Source organism: Homarus americanus, unplaced genomic scaffold (assembly GCF_018991925.1).
Source record: "Homarus americanus isolate GMGI-L3 unplaced genomic scaffold, GMGI_Hamer_2.0 scaffold36734, whole genome shotgun sequence".
Classification (NCBI taxonomy): Eukaryota; Metazoa; Arthropoda; class Malacostraca; order Decapoda; family Nephropidae; genus Homarus; species Homarus americanus.
In genome coordinates, this window is record NW_024733126.1 from 13,406,752 (window position 1) to 13,431,553 (window position 24,802).

The 24,802-nt window shown below is 39.0% G+C and overlaps 1 protein-coding gene across 2 annotated transcripts in view; it reads right to left on the minus strand.

Moving 5' to 3' along the window:
• Positions 1–24,802, minus strand: part of LOC121869373 (homeobox protein abdominal-A homolog) — a 173,103-nt gene that overhangs the window by 137,823 nt on the left and 10,478 nt on the right. The gene's annotated exons all lie outside the window — the stretch shown is intronic.

The following is a 24,802-nucleotide window of genomic DNA, read 5'->3' on the forward strand; positions in this document are numbered from 1 at the left end:
TGTTTGGGAGAGATTCGTGCACTAATTGCTTATACTTTTGGCGTCTATAGTTGTAAGGGCCTGTTGACACTCAGTTGCTTTAAGTATATTTATAATAGCCGAGGTGTTCAAGAGTTTTTCGGGTAAATTTCAGTTCCGATTGACTTAAGTGGATGGAACTTTCTAATTCTTATTCACGCGAGTCATGATATTTAGAACTGTCACATTTCGCGTTAGTAATAATTTAAATAATCTTAGAAATAAACAATAAATACTCCTAGAAATAAACAATAAATACTCCTAGAAATAAACAGTGAATATTATTACACATAAACATTTGATGTTATTAAAGACAAGCAATAGAGGGTTAAAAACAAAGATTGATTACTATTAATAAACACTGAATATTTGTCAATACAAACACTAAACATTCTTAAAACATAAAAACACAAAAAAGCATTAGGGATATAAACATTAAACATTCATATAAAAAAGATAAATTTGGGAATATTCTTATATTTAAACATTGAACCATAAGAAGCACACCCCCTCATCTCCCCACCCTTCCCCCAGACGAATAAGACTCCCGCCCCCTTCCATCCCTAGTGTTTCTCACCTTCCTCCCCCTCCCATCCTCCACCCCCGTGTTTCAACCCCCCCCACCCCCTGCAAGTCAGCAACACCCGTAATGGACCTTAAATGTTGCCGCCGTAAACTTGACTACCATATTCAAAACTGCAGGAAGAATGGCCCACTGACCCGTGTTTTATTTACAGCACAAAATTCCCTGATCATCTTACATATCCCATTCTCTTGTTGTTTTTTGGGCTAGTGAGCAAGAAGCTTCGGAGGATCTTTTTGTCCAGGAGGATAAGAAGGAATTTATATATCGATGAAGGGATCCAAAACGAGCCTTTCTTACGGTTCATTTTTAACCCACGACAAAACGAGGTTAAAAATGCACCTTTATTGGGTATTTATATATATATCTTTGTTGATGTTTTTCCCACCTATTCACAACCAAGGCATAAACACACTGGATATGACCTGTTATTTTTTGATTTGGTGTTCTAGATAAGAGGAAAAGGTTCCTTAGACTTCCTAGGTATTCATTTATAATCACAAACGCTGCATATGATAAGGAGAACCACGACAATAAGAGATATAATGGTGAAACTGGTAAAAACCTTCATGTTTCAGATAAAGTTTTGGAAATCTTATCGAGCGTTTACACTCAGCGATAACTTATAAGACAATAAACTTACATTAACAATATTAATTTAAGTGAAAAGTTACGTAAATTCGTCTATCAAATAAAAAATAATCTATTGTAACAGAGGCACTAAACTTATCACTGTGTTGTTATACCTAAAGTGATACACAGATGACTAGATATAACAATACATTCTAGGAAGACTGTGGTTAAGAGCACACAGTTTAGAGCTGACAGGACGCGGTCAGCTGACTACGTAAACTGACAGTAAACTTTGTCAATGTAACATAATTAAAAATAACCAATCACAGTGGACTTTTATGGCTAAGGTTGATTTCATTGGTAAGGTTGATTTCATTGGTAAGGTTGATTTCATTGGTTAGGTAGATAATTCAAGGCCTTAAGGCAATTGATACTGTCTAGTAGCTAATGTGTGAATAGCCATTCACAGCCTTCTCCTTCCCTCATCCTAACACACAGACAGACGACCTCCACACCTAACTACTACGTAGTCCCATAACAAAAAAGTCCATTACCCATACACCATCACCCAACTTCCTATACTGTATATAAACCCCTTTCATCCCCATCCTCACCTAATATAAACAAACATTCCCTCCCCATTCTCCCCTCATCCCCATCCCCCTCCCCCCTATCACCTCCCTCCCCCTCACCTCCCTCCACCTCCATCACCATTAATGCATCCTATTATCCCTTCACCATTAAAAAAACACACACACAAAAAAAAACTCGACATACCATTCCCTAGTACCATTTGCGTCTTAAACACACATCACTTAGCTAAACGCAGAATTCCTGAGACACAAGGAAAAGCTTCTTGAATTACGACTTGTTCAGAGTAGCATTCACAAACTACCACTTCATTTCAGTGTGTGAGGGAAAGACAGCGCTTACTAGTAAAGCCCCGGATGCTTATAGGAAACTCTCGTCTGTGTGTGTGTGTGTGTGCCGAAGGAGGAGGTAGTGGGGTGTATGGAAGACCGTGTTAATTTATACAGGGATAGGAATGTGGTAGATTGTTCGCTGGCGAGAGATGTACTGTGTTATGGTACGTGGTTAGTGCGGGTGTTGGTGATGATGATGGTGGTGATGATGGTGGTATGGGCGTAAGGGAGAGTGGGAGTGATGATGGTGGTGGTGGTGGTAGAATGGAGATAGTAATGGTGATGGAGTGGTCGTGAGGGTGGATGGGAGTATTAGTGGTGGCAGTGGTGGTAATGATGTTGGAGAAAGGGTGTGGTGGATGGTGGTAGTGGAGTAGGGATGAGTTGGATGTGGTGATGCTGGTGGAATTAGGAGTGAGGTAGGAGTAGAACTGGTAGTGTGGTAGTGAAGGCGAAGAGGAATGGTGATGCTATAAGTAACGGTGATGGTGGTGTAGAAAACAGTGAAGATAATGGCTGTCAGTTGTGTGAGGCGAGATAAAAAAAAAACACAAACCAGAATACAAAGGACGAAACATCTTTGGCATTTCATAAAACAAAACAAAATATCAAGAAAGACAAGAATACCCCACAAAAAAAAGAGAAAAGAAAGAGAAATAACAAAGAGAATGATGCAAGACTCAAGTGTGGAAACCGATGACAAGAATGAACCAAGACAATGAGTAAGAAACACACACACACACACATACATACATACATACATACTCCCTTCTCCCCTCCCCCTAGACACCCACACACTTCCACTTCCTCATAAACCTTAACACGCATACCAGAGTCATTTACGGTACATAGATAATACCACTCGATACCACACCATTAATATATATCTAAAGACTAATAAGGGATTTATTGCCTGAATCAACCCGAATCATGTGTAATATAGATTCACTACCAATACCTACCCCCGACCGTCATAACACACACCTCGTAAAACATAACCCACTATGCTTGTAAACACTTGTGCTAGCTAGAACCCCCTTCCCCCAAACTTCACCCACATCTGCCACATCATCCTGCCACTTTGGACTATTTAATTAATCCATTCAATACTAATTACCGTGTAAATATGTGATAATTATTCCTGGATTACCAAATGAGGTGGAAAAAAACTGCTTTCGTAACCTCCAAATCGTTCGTAATTTTGTTCTTTTTTTTTCCTATTCTCGTTTTTATTCGGGTTTCTTCTTATTCTACTTACGTTCTTATTGTTCTTTTCCTTTGTTTATTGTGTTTTTCCTTATTTTCTAATATTTCTCCTTCATTTTTATGCTCTTCTCTTCTAATTCATTTCTTTTCTTTTCTTTTTCTTCTCCTTATTTCTCTTTTCTTTCATCTCCTTCCTTTCCTTTCCTTCACATTTTGTTTTATTCTCCCGTCCCTCTGAACCACCATGAAGGCCAGGGGAAGGAGGGAAGGAGGTAGGGCAGAAAGGGGAGAAGAGGAGGAGGAGGGGTGGGGAAGGAGTAGAGGAGGGGGAGAAGAGGAGGGGTGGGGGAAGGAGTAGAGGAGGGGGAGAGGAGATGGGATGGTGGAAAAAGTGGAAGAGGAGGATAGGAGGAAGGGTGAGGGAAGCAGTGGAGGGGGAGGAAAGGGGGAGAAAGGGGTGACAGGAGGAGGAGGGAGAGGAAAGTAGGAGGAAGGGGATGAAAGAAGGAGGAAGGGGATGAAAGAAGGAGGAGGAGGAGGAGGGAGTAAGACCAGGTGGGCATGAATTATCATAACTTTGTTCTGCTCCACATACTTTCCGGGAGCACCTGGCTGGTTGGTCGGTTTTAGTTGTGGTGGTGGTCGGTCTTAGGTACATTGGTGGGGGTGGCCTTAGTCAGCTGTTCTGGTGGTAGTGGTCTTAGTTAGCTGTTCTGGTAGTGGTGGTGGTCTTAATCAGCTGTTCTGGTGGTAGTGGTGGTGGTGGTCTTAGCTAGCTGTTCTGGTAGTGGTGGTGGTCTTAATCAGCTGTTCTGGTGGTAGTGATGGTGGTGGGCTTAGCTAGCTGTTCTGGTAGTGGTGGTGGTCTTAATCAGCTGTTCTGGTGGTAGTGGTGGTGGTGGTCTTAGCTGTTCTGGTAGTGGTGGTAGTCTTAGTGAACGGTTTTAGTGGTGATGGTCTTAGTTCAGTGGTGGTCCTGGCTGCTGATATGGTCTGAGACGTCCTGAGATGGTCTGAGACGTCTTGATATGTTCTGAGACGTCCAGATACGGTCTAAGGTTGTCGAGTACGTGATGTGTGTCTCCGAAATAACCACTACAAAGGTCTCACTAAGATCTCAGAAGCCACAAACTGCGTATTATTCCAAGCTTAGAGGTCGCCGTGAAAATAAACGTTCTGTATAAGGCCTCTCCAACATATCTCTGCCTGCTACCACTTCCCAGGGCATCGGTAAATGGAGTTTATAACGGTATAAGTATATATGCGTGTGTATATATATATATATATATATATATATATAATATATATATATATATATATATATATATATATATATATATATATATATATATATATATATATATATATATATATCTCTGTTATCACTGGGAAAGACAATCAACTAATTAGATATGGAGATCAAGAGAAAAAGAAGAACAGGAAGAACATAAGTAAACAAAGGATATGAAACGAAAAAGAACAGAAATCGAAGAAGAAAAATAAATGTTATTTTTAAACAACGTCATCATATGACACTCACATGAGAACCCAGCTGGATGTCTCGTTTTGATCACACCGCCATTACGGTCTATTAGAGAGATCAGATAAAACAAAAGCTTGCTGTATTTTATAACAAGTTACATAATGATCTTATAGAGAACAACTTGACTGCGTGACGTAATAATTTCTTATTTAATCCATCAGTGATTTTATCTTGGTTCACAATTAAATAAACTCTTGTCTTCTTACTCAAGGGGTTAAGTCATCGTACTCAAGGGGGTTAGGTCAGCGTTCTCACGGGATTAAGTTACCGGAGTCAAGGAGTTTAAAGATCATACTCAAAGGAATAATCAATTGTACTCAAGAGGTCTGCATCATACTCGAGATGTTTATGTCCACAGGAGAGGTCATTGGGTACATATAACCCCGACCAAAACAATGTGTATCGTTGAGTCTAATCGTTCAGTTAATATACAACACACACACACACACACACACACACACACACACACACACACACACACACACACACATACATACATACGCGCACACACACAGTGACTGCACATCCCGTACTTGTGCGTGTTATCGACAAGCATTTCAAAACCTTGGTAGATCGTGATCCGGTCAGCAGGAGAAAAAATCACAGGCAATCATTAAATTCGACCCTTGGGTGAAATTTAACCCCTAAGGTCAAAGGATTTCGCCTGCATTCCCCTCTGTCTTTGAATTGTAAAGCGAAGGTGTTGTGCTGTGTCCGTGTGTGTGTTGTGTAAATCTTCACATAATATGAATGTTGGTACACAAGACACAACATCCAAAGTGTCACCATGATGTACTTCACCTACGAGTGGTAGCACATCTTGGTGACACGCTAATAGGTTTCATTCAACAGCTTTGGCTTTTAAATGGAGTATGACCTTGAGATCAACCTTGAATAAAAACTAATGACGTAAAAGCCATATATATATACATATATATATATATATATATATATATATATATATATATATATATATATATATATATATATATATATATATATATATATATATATATATATATATATATATATATATATATATATATATATATATATATATATATATATATATATATATATAGATATATATAGATATTTGGGTACTTTGTTTTGTATTTTATCTCGTACGATTTCCTTCTTTCTTTCTCTCTAGTTATATTAATAGTTATATATTTCCACGAGTTTACTTCCTCGTATCACTTAATCTAATCATACACTCTTCGCAATTTATCTCTTTTTCACTTTACTCACGCATTTCACTTATTGTCATTCCCACTTCCATCTCTCCTTATATTATTTACCATATCCTCCTGCCCCCTACCCCCTTCCCTCCTTCCTTCCATCCCATCCTTCCACACCCCCTCCCCCTTCACACTGTAATCAGCGGGAGTCGGTGATCCGTAAAACCAGGGCGGAAATATCACTCAAAATCCAACATACAATTTAATCCCGAAGAGTCTGAGGAGTTAAGTTACGACGCCGTCCCTGGACCAGAACGGAAGCCGAGGGACCTGCTGGGAAAATTACCCCCAAAGCACCTGTCAGATGAACCTTGGCAGTGACCCGGATTTAATGGAGTAACTCTGGCTAATTTGTCATTATTTTCATTCTCCATACACGTAAAGAGGCTGTGAGGCAAGGAAGCGAAACCCTCTAACAACACGCATGGGGTTACAAATTTCACCTTGGCGAGCTTTTACGATCTCATAATCTCGCTGTTTAAGATATTTTTTTCCCTTTTATTTTACGGCCATTATGTGGGTATTAGTAAATCGTTTCTTTGGAGTCTTAAAGGCCCATGAATGAGATGCATATCAACGTCCGGTATTGAAGCCTCATTTATAGCGTTTAATGTTAATAATGAAAGTCTTAAATTGTCAATATATCAAACTCAAGTGAGGTAATGGTTCTCCTCCCACGATGCATAAATACCTGATGACCATCCAATTATGTTTATGTATAAAAAAAAGAATGGAATTTTGTTGCGAGGAAAAACAGAAGCGCCTGTGTTAGTGTGTGTGTGGGGGAGGGGAAGTAGACTTTCGTGATGGAGGTCGTGGGTGCTGGGGAGCAGAACATCTCCTTGGCCGTGTATTAATCACAAGGTAAACACATTACCTGCAGCAGACCACATGCTGCTGCAGTATTTACTACGTGTGTGTTGCACGATTTAGGACTGACAGTTTTCTGGACCACACAGGAACACCGACTACACGAAGCCTTGCAAAAGTACAACCACCTTCAACCTTCTTCCGAGTAGCGTTATTGCTGCCATTTTGTTGTCACAGTAAATCAACCGACATCATTGTTTTCTATCTTTTTTCCTAGAGGTAATATTCGTACTATGTCTTCTGTAGAATCTTGACTCTCCGGCTGGTAAACTTTATTGTGCCTGCTGATCAAAGCTGAAGGCCGGGACGCTCTGTCATTGAGGACGGCGGTGGTAGTGGTTGTGGTGAAGATGATGATGTTGATGGCCGCGGTTCTTGGAGCATCAAACTTCTGGTGCTGTGGAGTCACGTACAACCTCAGGAGTACTACGAACTTCCTCTTTACACTCACTACTGGCTTCCTGCTCGTCTACACCTTTCTTGATGCGACTCTAGTATTACAAACTGTGGTTCTCTCGGCTCACATTTTGAGTCCCAGTTGCATAGAAAACAACTATTCCTTCAAAATATGTCTTTTTCTCGCACATTTATCGAAATCTATCATGGGTCTTCGATCACATCAAATAATCCAAGTGTTTACATAGTCAAACAACCATTCATAAGAACATCCAACTGCACGAACCAAGACATATTAATCAGGTCTTCACATGTCTTCACGCGTTTCGAAGTATCTCCAGGTATCCAGTATGCTAAATATCCTATTCCTACATTTTGTCACGAAGAAATTTTATTCCCATGTCACTCTTGGTGTGGTTACGTACCATTGGTGTTAAACATTGATACTGGGGTGAGAGTACGACATTATGACTGTGAACGTGGCATGACTAGAAGATAAATATGGCGGTCATTTCTTTGGTGGATTTTGGATAATTGATGATATTGGTATTGGACAGGTGTCTGTGTTTAGGAGATGGAGTAGTGTTTGTGTGTGTGTGTATTTATGTGTGTATGTATTTATGTATGTGTATGTGTGTGTGTTTGTGTGTGTGTGTGTATGTATATGTGTGTGTGTGTGTATATGTGCATGTATGTGTGTGTATGTGTGTCCTGATAGATGTGAAGCAATACATGTTGCCATCATTCTGTGTAAAATATTTTAGTGGCCGTCAGTGAGGCTTCTGTTTCCACGAGTCGTAAACTGACCAGATACATACAACCTGCACTGAAATAAATGGCTTAAGAATTTAATAATCCTAACATTTATAGACACTATTTTAATGTATAAGAGATGACTATTATTACACGGGGAAAGCGAATAAGAAGAAGAGGACGAAAAAAGCAGCAGCAAAATAGGAGACGATAATTGAGGTGCTTCTTACCCTGTTCTTTTAGCTAAACATATATCCATTACAAACCTGCTTATTGACTCTGGCTGGTCGTCATATACAGATATAATGAGCAACGCAGGGAGCTAATGCAAACCTAGCCATAAGTACGAGATTCAACTATGTTTTAATGAGATTTGCAATCTTAACGCTGCTTGTTGGACAGTATATTAATGACTAGGTGTAATTAGCTTCGTGTCTGCCTAGTTTGCATCTCGAGTCACCGGCTGTTTAACTCTAAGTATCGGCAATTATGGGTGTCGAGCTAATAACAGCAAAGTCCACGTTTTACTGCAGTAAGGAACAAGAGGGGTGGAATTTTTTATTGCTGTCTGTATAATTATGATACACACTGAGGCTCCAGTCTTACCTCCTGAGAGTGGCAATATTAATAGGTTAAGGCATTTCTTGTTTAGGAGACATTTTGTTCTTTTCGTCATATTCCTCATTTTGAGCCTTAATATCTATTCTTTTTATACCTTTCCAAGTGTTTTTTTTAATTATTGCTAATTTAATCATTCTTTTATGAACAGTAGTTAGTAATCTTCATCTTAGAAAGAGTCGTGAGACCCCAAAAATCGTTTCATATATATCGACTTCTAAGATAAGGAAAACTGTATATGGCCAACAAATGCGTACTACAGTATATACAAATATAAGTACCATTGGGATTTTCGGCAGTACTTTGGCACTTGGGATCAATGTTGGCGTCCTCAGTTTTGTAAAAAAAAAAATATTAATCGAGACAGTGATAGGAGAGATTGTTTAAATTAAATGGTTGGACAACAATTGATGCATTCCCAACAACTACACCAGCAGTGCTAAGATAGATGTCTGTCTTAAACAACGTGGCGAAAAAGTTACCGGAACAGTGGAGGAATTTGCATGCATGCACGCACGCACGCACGCACGCACACGTTTCAGATGAGTAATAACACACAAGGTAAAGTCTCTGATGGTCGAATAACTCAAATGTGAGTGTCTGTGTGTAACAAAAATATTCGTGTACCTTGTTAAAATAATTATCGAGTGCGTATTTCAAAAAGACCTGTACCTTTCACGACTGTTCTAAGGAGGTGGGGGTAGATAGAGAAAGTAACAGAGGGAAAATCAAGCAAAAAGAAAGAGAAAGCGACAGAAAGAGAGAAACGGACGAAAAAACGGAGAGAGATAGTAGAGAGAAAATTAAATTTGGAAATAACCTGTCGATAAGACATCACAACATACACACACCTACCTCTTGGTCACGTCACTCATAGTAGCACGATAACAAAGAGAAAGAGACAGAGTTCGTGGACACACCTCAAGTCCTCCCCACACTATCACACCTCACCCATACGTCACAGTGAGGCCCCCGGGTGATCAGAGGCCTTTACAGTACCTTCTCGATCACACCACTAAGATACTTTTCAATGTCTATTTTGGTGTTGTTATTATTGCTTATATTGTCATTATTGTTTTATTTATTATTATCTTCATATTTTTTTTCTTGGAGATTATGGAGTACACGCGTAAACGGTTGGCTGTAGTTACTAAAGGTATTATTGTGGTACCAAGAAAAAAGAAAAGAGTGATTGTAAGAATTAAATAATGAGAAAAAATTTAATAAAAAATAATTTTAAAACAAACGAAAAGAAATTATAAATAACTAATTTTTAATGGAAAGTATTAGTTATAAAATGCGATATACGCAAAGTGGAGACTATTAGAAATAAACTCTGACATGATCCAAGTACATAAAATAAATTAAATTAATACACTAAAACTTTTAGCTGGGCATTTAAATGTCTTTGTACTTTTATGTAGCACAGTGTAATCCTCTGCATGCATACAGTTGTGCACACACACACACACACACACACGTACAGTGTTTTATATATATATATATATATATATATATATATATATATATATATATATATATATATATATATATATATATATATATATATATATATATATATATATATATATATATATATATATATATCCTGCGTGCCACAGGTTTACCCATGTACAAATATTCAGGCAAATCTCATTTTCAGTTATGCCAACGTATCCAATATTAATATTTTACACAACGGCCAAAACTTCTGTTTCCTAGTATGCACTAAATTCCTGTGTTGCAGAATGCCCCCCCTCTCCCCCTCACCCAAAAAACTCCGATACTGCAACATTTTCCCACGCTGTTTGTCCATTTGTTGGTGTTTCCTCTTGTAATGTACAAGTACTGGAGGAAAGAATTATTTACCTAATGCTTATACCTGGAGCTGTTCTTAGGGTGTGACGTATATGTCTTTTTTTCTTTCTGTTTGACTTTGTGTATGTATGGTGGGGGGGGCCAAGGAGGGCTGGAGAGAGGGAGGACATTCAGGACAATAGAATGTTGGATGGCGAAAGGAATAAGGGAAGAGAAAGACAAAAAGACTGGTACACATACAAACAGATAAGAAGACACACAGAAAGACTGATAGACGAACAACCATGAAAACAGACAGGCAAACAATCAAGACTGCCAAGACGACTGACAAATAGACAATCATATAGAGATAAAAACAGACAGAAACGATATACAGTTCAACCTAGAAGGACATAAGTGGATAACCTTGACGTCAGCCACACCTTATTAACCTCACACATCATATGACGTCACACTCCCCGAAACAGTTCACACAGGTAGACTGAACACGACTGTACCTACTATATCAAATAATTTTCCCACGAGTTAGAAAAAGGGTTACGTCTGGTGTTCAAAGTTGTCATGACGCTATTTTTTTAGGAGGGGGTGCAGAGAGACACAAAAAGCTTCTGGTGTATACATATAAACACACACCTGTTTCTAAAAAAAAATGCGTCGTGTCCACTTTGAACTTCTCATATGAACACTTAAATCATATCTGTGACTAGTTATCACCCTATTCCTCATCAAACACCTGCATCGTGGTTGAGTTTGTTTGAGAGGTGTTTAGAGTGTCGTTAAGGCGTTGATTATTTGGATTTTTGATTAGAGTTTGGTCTCAAAAGAGACATGTACCAACTTATAGAGTCAATGTAATTGGTTTAAATCTATCCTTATTAATGTTTGAGAGCCAGTGGTGGAATATGATTGCTTATATAAATTTATTTTAGTGACTACACGATAATTTTGTCAAGCCAGGTGATGCGATGAGTGATTCAGGCCACAACCAGGTAATTTTCGACCAAGAAATGTAAAATGACTTTTTTTCTGGATTTAATTACGGTGGGGAGAGGGGGGTTACCTCTCGGTGTCGTGCCCGTGAGGATGGCGTTGGGCTTCATTACACAAAACTGAAAGAATTTACTTTATGTTACTATAAACTCGCTTTGATCTGGTGCATTACTTTAATGGTGTTCGTAATGGTGATTATTCGTTTATTAGGGTTATTTCTTTATTATTCCCTTTGATAAAACAGCAGGAGTAAGGATTAGAAATTCCTTTTGATAAAACAACAACTGGCAAGTCAAGTTTACACCATTTTCTTTCTGCAATGACCAGCTGGTTTTCTCCATTGCTATTCGTGGAACAGAACGAGTCATCCTTTTTTTATAAATTGTAAAAACAAGATTTGGCCTCCATATAGCACCTTTTTTCCACTTATCTCTAATCCACAATCCTCCATTTCCCACTCTCCTTCCCTAGTCTCATCCAGTTTCCCACACCCCACTTAATTTATGAGTGGACATTGGGTAGAGGAGAAGGAGAAACTGATAGAGTAAAAGACAGACAAACAAAGACATGGAGACAAACAAAAACACACATATGGGAGAGTGAGAATTAAAGAGAGAGATACGGGGGGTAAACAGAGACATCTATGAGGAGGAGGAGGAGAGGGAATGGTAGAAGGGGGACCTCTCACTCGTGGTACCACCTTGTGTGTGACAAACGCAGGTGTCATAATGGAATGGACCCATTGAGTGTGAGTGTGTAAGTGTGTGCGCGCGCGTGAAGGGGGAACACCATCTCGTTAAGGGACAGGTGAGACGGAATGGGTGGGAAGGGAGGTCGTCTAGAGGGAAAGAGGGAGAGGATTATGCTCAACTAGAGGTAAAGGTGGAAAGGGATAGGGGGAGAGAGGGTGAGAGGGGAAATGCCAAGGGGACCTAACTAACTTAGAAGAGGAGGGGTGTGTCTTAGGTTATGGAGAACACTATTAGGGAGAATTGCAAATGGAAAGGACCTGTATTATGGAGAAACTTGACTACATCTTTGTATGTTAATAACAACTCTATATAACAAATGAATATATTTCATTTATATTAATAATATATAAATCTATTGTAGCTGAAGATCATATTGTGCCAGAATACGAAGTAAAAAAAAATAAAAAAAATACGAAATACTAACTAAGGCAACCCATTCATTGCAGCTCCCAGCTACCTGCGTTAATCACCTTGAGAATGGATTGTAAAATATTTGATGGTATTCTCAGACACTCGTAATCCGTTTTATGGTAAGAGCAGAAACACGAGAACCAACACTGATGGACGAGTGACACGTTAACACACATACGAAGCATATGAAAACAGCTCTTTTTTACGGTAATTAATTTGGAACTTGTACACAGATTTAATTTAAAATAAGCACTTACGGGATGCGCATAAATCGAAAAACGGCTCAGTGTTGATAATTTCTATTGCATTTGAAGATTCTGCTTTTATTTTAGTTTTTGACATTTAGTGATCAATTTACTGTAATTCAACTCCTAAGACAGGACATCAATAATGTAAAGCTATTATTGTGGCTTGCGCCTAAAATCTAACATCTTATATCAACATTTAAGGGACTAAAGTTGTTAACACTTGTTTTCTTCCCACAAAAGAATCCGACGGTAGGGGTACAAAGGGGGTGTGGATATACCTCTGGACAGTGTAATTAAGGTAAAATGATAAAGGTGAGATCATCAGAGAAAAAAAGTAAAAATCATAAACACGAATTTAATAAAGGAACCAAGATCGACTTCCTGCTAAAGTTTGATGAACTTGACAATGGGAGCCATAATGGAGTTGAACTTATGAACTAGTGAGGAAGGGGTTGGAGAAGGTGGGGGAGGGGGTAGTAGGTGGGAGGGGGTTATTTAGATTTCAGGTGAGTTTTAGGGAATGCTGACGTGAAATTCAAGGTGTGCATGGGTGTTTATGTGTTTTCAACTTCGTCAATTTAAGTTTTATATGATAGCGTACCTGAGAGTAAAACCGAACAAGGTAAAACTTCACAACTCTGAAAGATTGAGTCTAGCTACATGGTGCTGGATTTATGAACTTCTGATAGCAATCGTAATAAATGAACGAGTCTCAGATATAAAGGCTAATAAAGAGATGAAGTTATGGGTGTGTGTGTGTGTGTGTGTGTGTGTGTGTGTGTGTAAACTCTCTAGAAGACAGACATTCGCAAGGAAGACAACTAACTCTTGAAGATGAATAAAATATCAATCAACCAAAGTCATTTATTCTGAAAAAAAGAAAACGATCCGGATATATGAGTCTAATTAAGGCACAGGTGACCAGGATACTCACCTGGTTACAGAACACAGCAGTGACGTCGCATGCAGACACAATCACACCTGGTGTCGCATGTACGCACGAGTAAACACACATAACATACACCTTTGATGAATACACTCAGGTGTTTTCATTGTCCCTGCTACTGTCATTAAGAACACGCTTTCGCCTATTGTCTAGATGAATATTGATCAACTCTGAATGTTGTGTTTGTATTTGTTTTGTTATCGATCGTACCTGGATGTTCATCCGTATAACCAACATGACGCCATCGTTTTTTACCTCGTAAATTTATATATAACGAGACCAACAAATTGTCCCTTTATGCTTATTTTAACCTGAAAATAGGATGTAGGAAATGACTTGCAGGTTGAATTGTAATGCAGATGGGGGATGTGAGGTAAAAATCGACTTAAGGAACTACTTTTAAGAGAGATAGATGAAACGATATGAGTTTGATATAGACAACTATGAATTGCTCAGTCTTGGAACAGGAAGATACTGATGATTCACAGGGACATAACCGTGGTGGGAAAGAAGGGAACTGACAAGGAAAGTGAGATTATTATTTTCATTATAGCTATCATTGACAATTTTTGTCCTCTTCTTCTGATTCTGGTCCTTCTTTTCTCTTATATTTTTTGTATTATTATTTATCTTGGTGATCTTATAAATTCCCTATGAAGAACTTTATTATTATTATTATTATTATTATTATTATTATTATTATTATGTTATTCTTCATATATGTATATATCCCATTGCATATTTTTATTTAACTGCATGGTCTTAGGTACATTTTTTTTAATGTTTACTTTCATAGAGACGATCAGCCTTGAGAGCATCTTGCTGGGTACATCTTAACATAACTTCCTTACACGACGGCCGGAAATGAGGAACACAATTTTCCTTATAATGAATAGCCACAAGATGACCACTTTTAGTTAAAATGAAAGTGGAAGCGAGTATATATATATATATATATATATATATATATATATATATATATATATATATATATATATATATATATATATATATATATATATATATATATATATATAAAAGAGAGAGGGAGAGAGAAAGAGAGGAACTCAAGCGAAAGAGTAGGAAATTAACACGAATTAACTGCCCTAAACCTGTTGAATAATAGTGGGAAGCTGAAAGTGAGAGTCTGAAAGAGGTGGGGAGAGATTTGAAAGAATTAGAGTAGGTGAGAGTACGTGGGGAAAGATTAGAAAGGTACAAGTGTGACGAAAGAGGTGTCATGAAACAGGTGTGTGGTAACAAGTGTGAATGTTAAAAGTGTGATGGAAATAGTACGAAAGTAGAGGTGTGATAATACAGGTGTGGAGGAGATTCCCCGAAGAAAGAGGTGTGGTGGTAGCGATGACAGCAACAGGTGTGAAAGAACAGGTGTGAAAAAAAAAGATGTAAAACGACATACCAGTGTCTAAAACATAAAGAAAACAAAATGAATAAAAATACAGTCAATCTACTATACAACTCCTTACATTAATCACAACATTTCGTAATAATTATCAATTAACACAACCTTTTTTAATACCTTCTAAACTACATCAAGATTCAGAACCCCCTTTAAGCTATCCAATACCATTATAATACCATCAAAATCCTTCATTGCTCACATTAATCACATTATCTAATCCAAATTAGCCCCTATCATTATCTTTTTTATACCTTCTATAATACATAAAGATTCTGAGCTCTCTCTAAATTATTCAGTACTCTTTAAGGACTTCAATATCTCTCAGTATTTACGGCTTCCTCATTCATGGCCTACAGCATCCTACCACCCGTTTATTATGGATCATCCAACGAAAAAAAAATGGAATAACTACATGGGTCATTATTATAGTTAAGAGGAGATAATGCATGGTCTTTAAAGGGAATTAATGGGGGAGGAGTAATATTAGGGGGTAGTAGTAATGGCGGTGGTTTTTAGAGCAGTCATATTTAAGGTAAGAATAATAATAATAACAATAAATAATAAAATAATAATAATAGAAATAAATAAAAATAACAATAATAATAATAATAATAATAATAATAATAAAAATAGTAATAATAATAATAATAATAATAATCACATCTCAGAAGGTCTGTTTCCCAAGCCTCCAACAAGTTAATGATGGATCAGGTTTGCACGACGCCGTATACCAAGGAACAGGTTGGAGGTACGCAGAGCAAAAAGACGGATGCCTATCTAAGAAGGGACAGGGGGAGGGGGGGACCTCCCTGTGCTCAATGGAGAATGGGAAGAGAGAGAGAATGATTTAGAGATAGAGGGGGGAGATATATATATATCGATATTAGGAGACATATAGAAAGATATGGAGACATAAATTGACTAATAAACAGATGAGTGAAACAAATAGATAGATTAACTAATAAATAGATATATAGATTGATTATTTGATTGGTAAATAGATATATAGACAAATAGACAGATAAAGTACAAATAATCACACCAGATATTATTGACAGACTAATTAAAAAAAAAAAAATTATATATATATATATATATATATATATATATATATATATATATATATATATATATATATATATATATATATATATATATATATATATATATAATATATATAAACAACATCAGTGGCGATAAACAGGTGACATTTATCAACCATTCACCTCACACTTAATACACACTCAGTACCCCAGGACGCCCCTCTGTGTGAAACGACAGTAAAATAGTTCGTGTTGTTATCTCATTTCCTCTCCTTAGTTATGAAGATCACATATAAAAGAAAAAAAAACATACTCATTGATATAAATAAGAGATACGAGTTCGTCGACTCATACTTTGTCAATGTTCACTATTCCGGACACTTCCTTTACTGAGGTTAAATGGTAATAAATCGACGAGGTTATTGTGTTGCTTCTCCTCGCATCTGAAAAAAATCACTTACCCACATGACTTGTCGCTGTCTTGAGAGGGATACAGTGTGTAATTATTGTTTTGGTTCATTCTTGGTGTATGGCCATGTGTCTGAACACTTAAGTCTTGTTGGTGTTTATAAAGTACGTGTGTGTGTGTGTGTGTGTAAAACTACAACATCGATTGAGCATAAATATGATTCAGTACTTTCTCATTGATTTACAGTCTCTCTCTCTCTCTCTCTCTCTCTCTCTCTCTCTCTCTCTCTCTCTCTCTCTCTCTCTCTCTCTCTCTCTCTCTCTCTCCATAAAATGCCTCATTCCTCATAAAGAGAACATGTCCTCATATCCCTTCCCGTATAAGAGGAGACATCTCTTCATCAAAATTCCACCCATTTATCCGACCTGCTCGCAAATTCGAATATCTCATTTATCCGAACACGGACGAACGAATAATCCTGTGCAGTGGGTCTCTAGTTCCTTAATTGCTCCCATTATTACGGCCATTGGGGCTTTTGGAAGGATTCCGGAAGGGGCAACGTGGGCCGGGGGTCATACTCGCTTCTCGGAACATTTAACGCAAAAGCTGTTGAGCAAATTAACAACGCAGACTGCTGGAAATTCTTGAATACGGCAGTCGACCAGAGTAGCCCAACTGCGATTACCTTTCTTAATGCTTTCAAGTGGTGGTTCATAATTTATAACTCTCTTGTGTATATACTGTATATATATATATATATATATATATATATATATATATATATATATATATATATATATATATATATATATATATATATATATATATATATATATATATATATATATATATATATGACAGAGGAAGAGTAAAAAGAAAGGGAAAATAGAGGGGATGAATATGAGGGAGAGATGGATGCAGAAAGGACTGATATATGGATAAACACCAAAACAGATAAACAAAATAGATAAACGAACATAAAATCCGACACATCAAACTACACATTATCGACTCGCAGTATTAATGCCCGTGTTGTGGCCAATACCTCGTGGAAGAGCGACAGAACAATGCACCGCCACGACACGGAGACAAAAGAATGTGGCCAGACCGTCATGTAAATAATTCGCTTAGTGACAGACGCCGTTGCAAGCGAGCGAATGTCATTGCAGTGATGCCACAGCCGCGACAAATTGCTCGTCCGGGCGTTTAACTTCACCCCCCATGCATAACTGAAATGCTCAGCTCACGACAAGTAGGTTACGGAAGAAAGCAAGAAAGAAGAGATAAAAGGAAGCAGAAAGAAATATACAAAGAAAGAGAGATACAATAAAAAATACCGAAAGACAAAGATACAGGGAAAGAGAAATAAACAGAGAGAAAGATACAAAATGAGAAAGAGAAATATATAAAACCCAATTCTTTCTCTAGTGTATGCACATGAATATTTGTTTATTTATTTTCATTTTTGGCATTTTATTGTTCTACAATGAGAGAGAGATAGAACCACACAAAGACAGATAGACCGAGACAGACACACAAAGAAAAAAAAATTGCTATTTCTGTCGCTAAAGTATGTACTTACATACCTGCCGATATTTTTTGTGAAAAATTTACCTGTGCTACACAAGTTCAAGGGACAGGTGAACTGCAAGTGAATTAACGTGATAAGTGTCCCTGATTGCTGAATGCAGACAATTTGGCGAGTGTTAAGTTTTATTACTATGTACTACAGACAAATGAATGACACATAAAATAAATTTGCAGGTAGAACAAGTCTCATGTGCGTGATACACTTGCCTACGAGGGAGAGAAAAAGAGAAAAAATGGAGAGATAGAGATAAAGAATAAAAATAAAGAGAAAGAGAAAATCGAAGAAAGGAGAGGGAAAACAAAGAAAATAAGAGAGAGAGAGAGACATGGCGATATATTCAGATTGTAGACACACTACTTTCAAATTCCGTTTTATGTACTCTCATAAAATCTCGATCGAGAATCGTACTACTGGGTGGGTTACACTTATCTTGACAGTGAAGACGTAAATGCTGCTACCTCTCTCTCTCTCTCTCTCTCTCATTGGTCTGTCTATTTATGTCCTTCTGTCTGTTAGTATTTCTTTCGCTCTTCCTATTTGTATGTCTTTATGGCAGAATGTTAGTTTTGTATAGTGTAGAGAAATGACAGAATGATAATGGCATGCTATTGCAATACATTGTAAAGTCTGTGGCTCTCATTGTTGGTTTATCATTAGGCACTACGTTCTGCACGGGTCTTAAGATGTGCTTACCGGAACATATACATATTCAGCATTTTCCATGCAAACATACGTACATATAAATACATACATATCCATTAACATGCACAAGCACACACATATGCACATGTATAGGTACGCAGTGATATATATATACATTAAATTAATACTCTTAAAACGTACTTTTATATAAGCACACATACGTACGCCCCTCACACACACATGCAGGCACACATTTAGAAACACGCATTCATTTAATACGCGTAAAACACGTTTATATATATATATATGTATATATTCAGAACCTTTAACATTATTGGCGTAGGTAGGAGAGTGTTCTCTACGCACCGTCATGACCACGCCTGTACACCCTCACCAAAAACGGATTCTCGCCCACAAACGCTACCGAACCAGTTTTTTAGGTCAGTAATTGGAAGATCATTTAGCCGAAAAATCAGGGTCCGAAACTATGTATTCTCATCCTCGGTGTCCGCTCGTCTTACAGTACTTCCTCCTTCCTGTTCCTTGGAGGGTTATACTTCCGCTTGTTGTTATTGATTTTGTTTGATGTTGCTGTGGTTGTATTAAGTGTTGTGGTTTTTCTTTTTTAGTGTCTCAAAAGTTTTTCTTTTGTCTTCGTCTTTTTTCCGTAATTTGACACTAACTAGCATCTCTCACTCACTCTATTTTTCTCTCTCTCCTTTATTTTTCCCCCTTTTCCCCATCACTTCCTATTTCCAGTCTACCTAATTTTTCTTTCGTTTCTTTCCCTGACGCTTCCGAGTTTTCCTTCATCTCCCTGGCTATTTACTCTATTCTATTTTCTCTTCATCCTTTTCTTTCTTTTGTTTCATGTTTACTTCCACTTTCGTTGGTTTCTAAGCTAATTCAAGTTATCCGTATGTCTCTTTTCCCTCTTTAACCATTCTCTTCCTTTACCATCTTTTCCTCCAATCCCTTTTAGTTTCTACTTATTCTATCTTCCTTCCCATCCTCTTATAGCCTCCTCAGTTCCTCTTCCCTTCTTTACCATCTCCATCGACCCTTTACCTCCCTTCACCACATCACCACAAAACGTCTTCCTCCTCCATACCAACTATATTCCCCTCATATCTTCCCCTACCCCTAAACCTCCCCCAATAACACCCCCTTCCCCCCTCCGCACCACCCCCTACCCTCCCCCATTATACCAGAAGTTCCCTCCCCTCCTCTCACCTTCCCTCACACTCCGCCATTCATCTCCCTACCACAAACCTTCACCCCCCCCCTTTCTCACACCTCCACCCACTCTCCTCCATTCATTTCCCAACCACAACCACACCCTTTACCTTAAATCACCCCACGCATCAACCCCTTCCCCCCATTCCCCCCTTCCTCACCCTTCAAAAGAATCTGCAATCCATAATGAGAGCGGAAACTGTAACTACTAGGGAACGGTAGTATAATCCCTGTTACAGCAACGGCCCACTGAGCAGCAAGCTGTAGTTGGATCATTACCATCCACTCGTGCTAGTAATGACCATTAGAGTGAATGTGTTTGTGTGTTTGTCACGCTAAGTCTTTAAAACCTCATAGAGGCCATTTGTTGTGTAAAGTCTCGCGGTGCTAGTGTGGTGAAGGGGGAGGGGTGTGTGGGGAGGGGGAAGGGGAGGAAAGTGGGGAGGGGGAAGGGGGAAATGTGGGAGTGGGAAGGTGGGGGAAAGGGTGAGGGAAGAAATGGAATAAAGAAGGGGGTTGGTGAGAGAAGTGAGGAGGTGGGGGTGGCGGTCTTAAGGCAAGGGCCCAGATGGAGGGGAAGGGGGTTGGGGGGGGTTAAATATGAAGGGAGGGAGAAGGGGTTTGGTAAATGAGGTAATGGAGCGAGATATATTGATTTAGTTCTGATACATTTAGTACATTTAGCTCTATCTGTCTGTCTCATCTCTCTCTCTCTCTCTCTCTCTCTCTCTCTCTTAATGTCTGTGTGTGTCATCTGGTTGTCTATTTGTCAGTCTGCCTTTCTCTCTGCCTGTTCTTTTGTCTCTCTTTTTGTTCGTCTGTCTCTCTATCTCACTCGGAGGAACAGGTTAAAATCTTCGAGGGTTAAGTTGGCAGTAATAGTTGTTTCGCTGCGGGAGCTAACGGTACTTCTCTCCCTCCCTCCCTCCCTCCCTCCTCAGAACCCTTCCTACTCCCCCTCTCCCTCCCTCCTCACCACCCTTACCCCCCTCTCTCTCCTTCCTCTCTCCCAGGACCTCTCCCTCCCTCCCTCTACCCTCCTCTCTCACCCTCCCCACAACACCACCGTCTATCTCTCCCTCCCCAGCACACTACCCCTCTCCTCTCACCCCTCCCATTCCCTCACCCCCTACTCACCTTCCTACCTACCTATATACCTACTTACCCCTCTTCCCCCCCTAATTCACTCTCTCTCTCTATTTATCCATCTACCTCCCTTATCATTTTTATATCTACTTCTCTCTCTCCTTTCTATCTCTCATTCTTTAATTGTTTACTATTTATACGTGTGATCTACCTCTTCTTCCATCTTTTGTCTGTGTTCTATATCCCCACATTTCGTTCTCATTCTGTTTATGTTTAATTTACAGTTCGCTCTCCATCTTCGTCCCTGTTCCTCCACTTCCTCCTCCTTTCTTCCTTTTTCCTTCTTACTCCCTCCTCCGTCGCTACATTTATTTACGTCACTCTCACCCTGTCGTAACTCCCAACTCCGTCTTTCCCCTCTCTCATCCTCTGTTCTTTATTTCCACTTCCACCTTACATCGCTTATTGATTATTTATTCCTTCCTCCTCTTAAGTCTATTTTTATCACTTATTCTTTTCTCACACTTTCTCTCACCTCTTCCCCCCCCCCTTACCTCTCCTTTCAGTCTTCGAACGTATCTGTTTTTATCTCTCATTTTTCCTCATCCTATTTCCTGTTCTCTCTCTCTCTTTTCCTCTATTTCTCTAATCCCTCACTCCTCTTTTCTCTAATCTCTCCATTCTCTTAACCCCTTTCTTTCAGTCCTCACTTTCCTTACCCCCCCTTTCTCTCACTTCTCCCTTCCCTCATTCCTTTCGCCTGTCACCTCTCCTTTCCCTCACTTTTCCTTTAATTTAACCTTCCCTCTCCTCAACTAATCCTGTTTGATTCGTCTCTCTACTTTTACTTTTCTTTTGTGCTTCCTGTCTTCACCTTAACTTGGCTCGGGTGTTACGAAGTCTTGCTCTTGTTGGTCTGATATTGATTCCAAGGACAAGTGTTCGACCCTTGTGCTGTGAAGTTATTGAATATCGAGTCCAATTTACTGTTCTTAACGTCAGAGTGACAGTGGAGTTTGAAGGCCATGACATCAGTGTTGTCAGATGAGCATGAAGTCCCATGACACAATACGGTAAGATAACCTTGACAGACCATGAAATTAGCGTTGTCATAAGCGTGACAGCCCATGGCACCATATACTGTAGTTTGTAGAGTGTGACATTCATGACATCAACGTTGTCAGATGAACGTGACTTCACCTGACACCATTTTGTTAAAAAAGTACGACAGCCCATGACACCAATGTTGTCAAATGAGCTTGACAGCCAGTGATGTTAACCCATAAGACCATTGTAGTCAGATGTAAGGCACGTTAACCTAATTACCGTGAATTGTGGCACCCTAACTCCCCAACGTAGATTAATTTAAGAATATCATTATAGTTTACCTGGCTCATGGCACCACAATCTATAATATGTATGACACCATAATCTACGGAATGTATGGCACCATAATTTTCCTTGATCGTGGCACCATAATTCATCTGGGGTTAGGTTCCATATTGTACCTGTAATATGGCACCATAATCTATCTGGGTCATGGCACCATATTCTACCTGGGGTAACCTGGCACTAATGAGCACTTACAGGCCGTCGTATCCCACAAGTTTCTTAAGGTTTGGACAGAAATGGACGCTTGAGAGAGTCTGTACATTGTAAAGGAAAAAAAAAACATTTGGAAGGTGTTAAGGGGTAGGGGGAGGGGGCCAAGGAAAGGTGGGTGGGTGAAAGAGGGGTGGTTAGGAGGAATGGGAGGGGGGGGGAGGTAATGGGGACAAGCAATGGGGGCAACAGCGGTCCGATATTTCTTAGTCGAAAATAAGGCGGAACGGTCAAACTTTGAGGGTTTCCTGTTGCAATTGTCGTTAGGTGTGTGAAATAAGTCGGAACTTAGTGGTATTTACAGGCCAATTTCGACTAAACTCCCTCTGAGGTGAGTGAGGGACGCGGAAACCAGAAGCTCGCAAGCCCAGAGTGTGGGAGAAAAAGAGCTCAGACGGCGAGACAATTACGTGTGCGAAAAGTCAGGTTGTTGTTATTGCTCTCGTTGGGGATTCCAGGATGCTGGACGAAAGTATGAGTTAGTGTTACTTGCTTACAGGCTGCTGAGGACGTGCCTCCAGGCTCTAGGGAATATTTGAGGTGTTTTGAAGAGTTCTAGATGTAGGATTTTATATCCATTTTAGGATAAGTGTTAGGACGACATAACAGTAACTTTTTTTTTGCGTTGGTTGTAATAGGATGCTGAGGATATGTCATCGAATTCTTGGATTTTTTTTTTTTAATTCTAGGTACGTTGATGTTACGGTCGTTATATTTTAAGTTTTACGATCAATACCAGGAAGTTGAATATAAATTACGAATTTTAATATCACTTGCTAACTTCCTTCATCTATTGATGGTGTCGACCAACACAAACTTTTCATATTGCAAGGTGATAACCTGTCACCCATACAGTTTCTACTCCTCATCTCATGCCGTCATTTACAAGTAATACCTCTCTTATATCATCCCCTTACACAGTATGTCTCTCTACACACACACACACACACACAGCACCCGTACACATACTCCTTACTTCTCCCTGTATACACTTTACCACACACTATCATTCCTACTTTATTCTCCTCTTTGTGCTTACTCATATCATATTTACTATATCCACGCGAAAACCTCCCTCCAATAAAACACATGTAATCCACCCAACACTCAACCCTCTACACACACACACACACACACACACACACACCTCAGTATACTTCACTTACCCCACACACCGCTACCCCTGCCCCCTCCCACCAAGCCCCGCCTTTACCAATCCCTCTTTTGCAAACGCTGTCAGATATTAATCACACTCGTTCACCTCTATCAGGTACACCATCTGACCACTTTGAAATCGTTCATATCAAAAAAGTTGAACAAATTACTTCTGCTAAATTGCTTTGACATACTTTGCTTCACATCTGACAAAAACTTGCATATGTTAACTCAGTAAAAACAAAGCCTCTCTCTCTCTCTCTCTCTCTCTCTCTCTCTCTCTCTCATAATGCAAACTTCTGTATGTGTTACTTGAGGTTTGTGGAACATAACCTGCAGTTCGATAAGTCAACACACTGCAGAGAATTATGCAGGATGAAAAACAAACTAATCCCCTCAATGCGCGTTTTTGCAGGAGATTACAAAGAACAGAGTCAAATTCGAGGATTCACTGCGTAATGTTGCAAGGCGTGTCTAACACAACCTGTGCATTGAATACTCAGAATTCAACAAAAATAACACTGCCATATACCACCAGGTTTTAGGTAACTATATAACTTCATGCATATTAAATGGTGAACATTCCTAACACGCTACAAGCTGAATATCATCGTAAATCTCCACATTGTATAGAAAGACAGAGTTTTCGATATAAATCCTCCGTCTGTGTATGTGGGCCATCATATCTGATAAATCCCTCGTCTACTCATACGAATTATCATACTG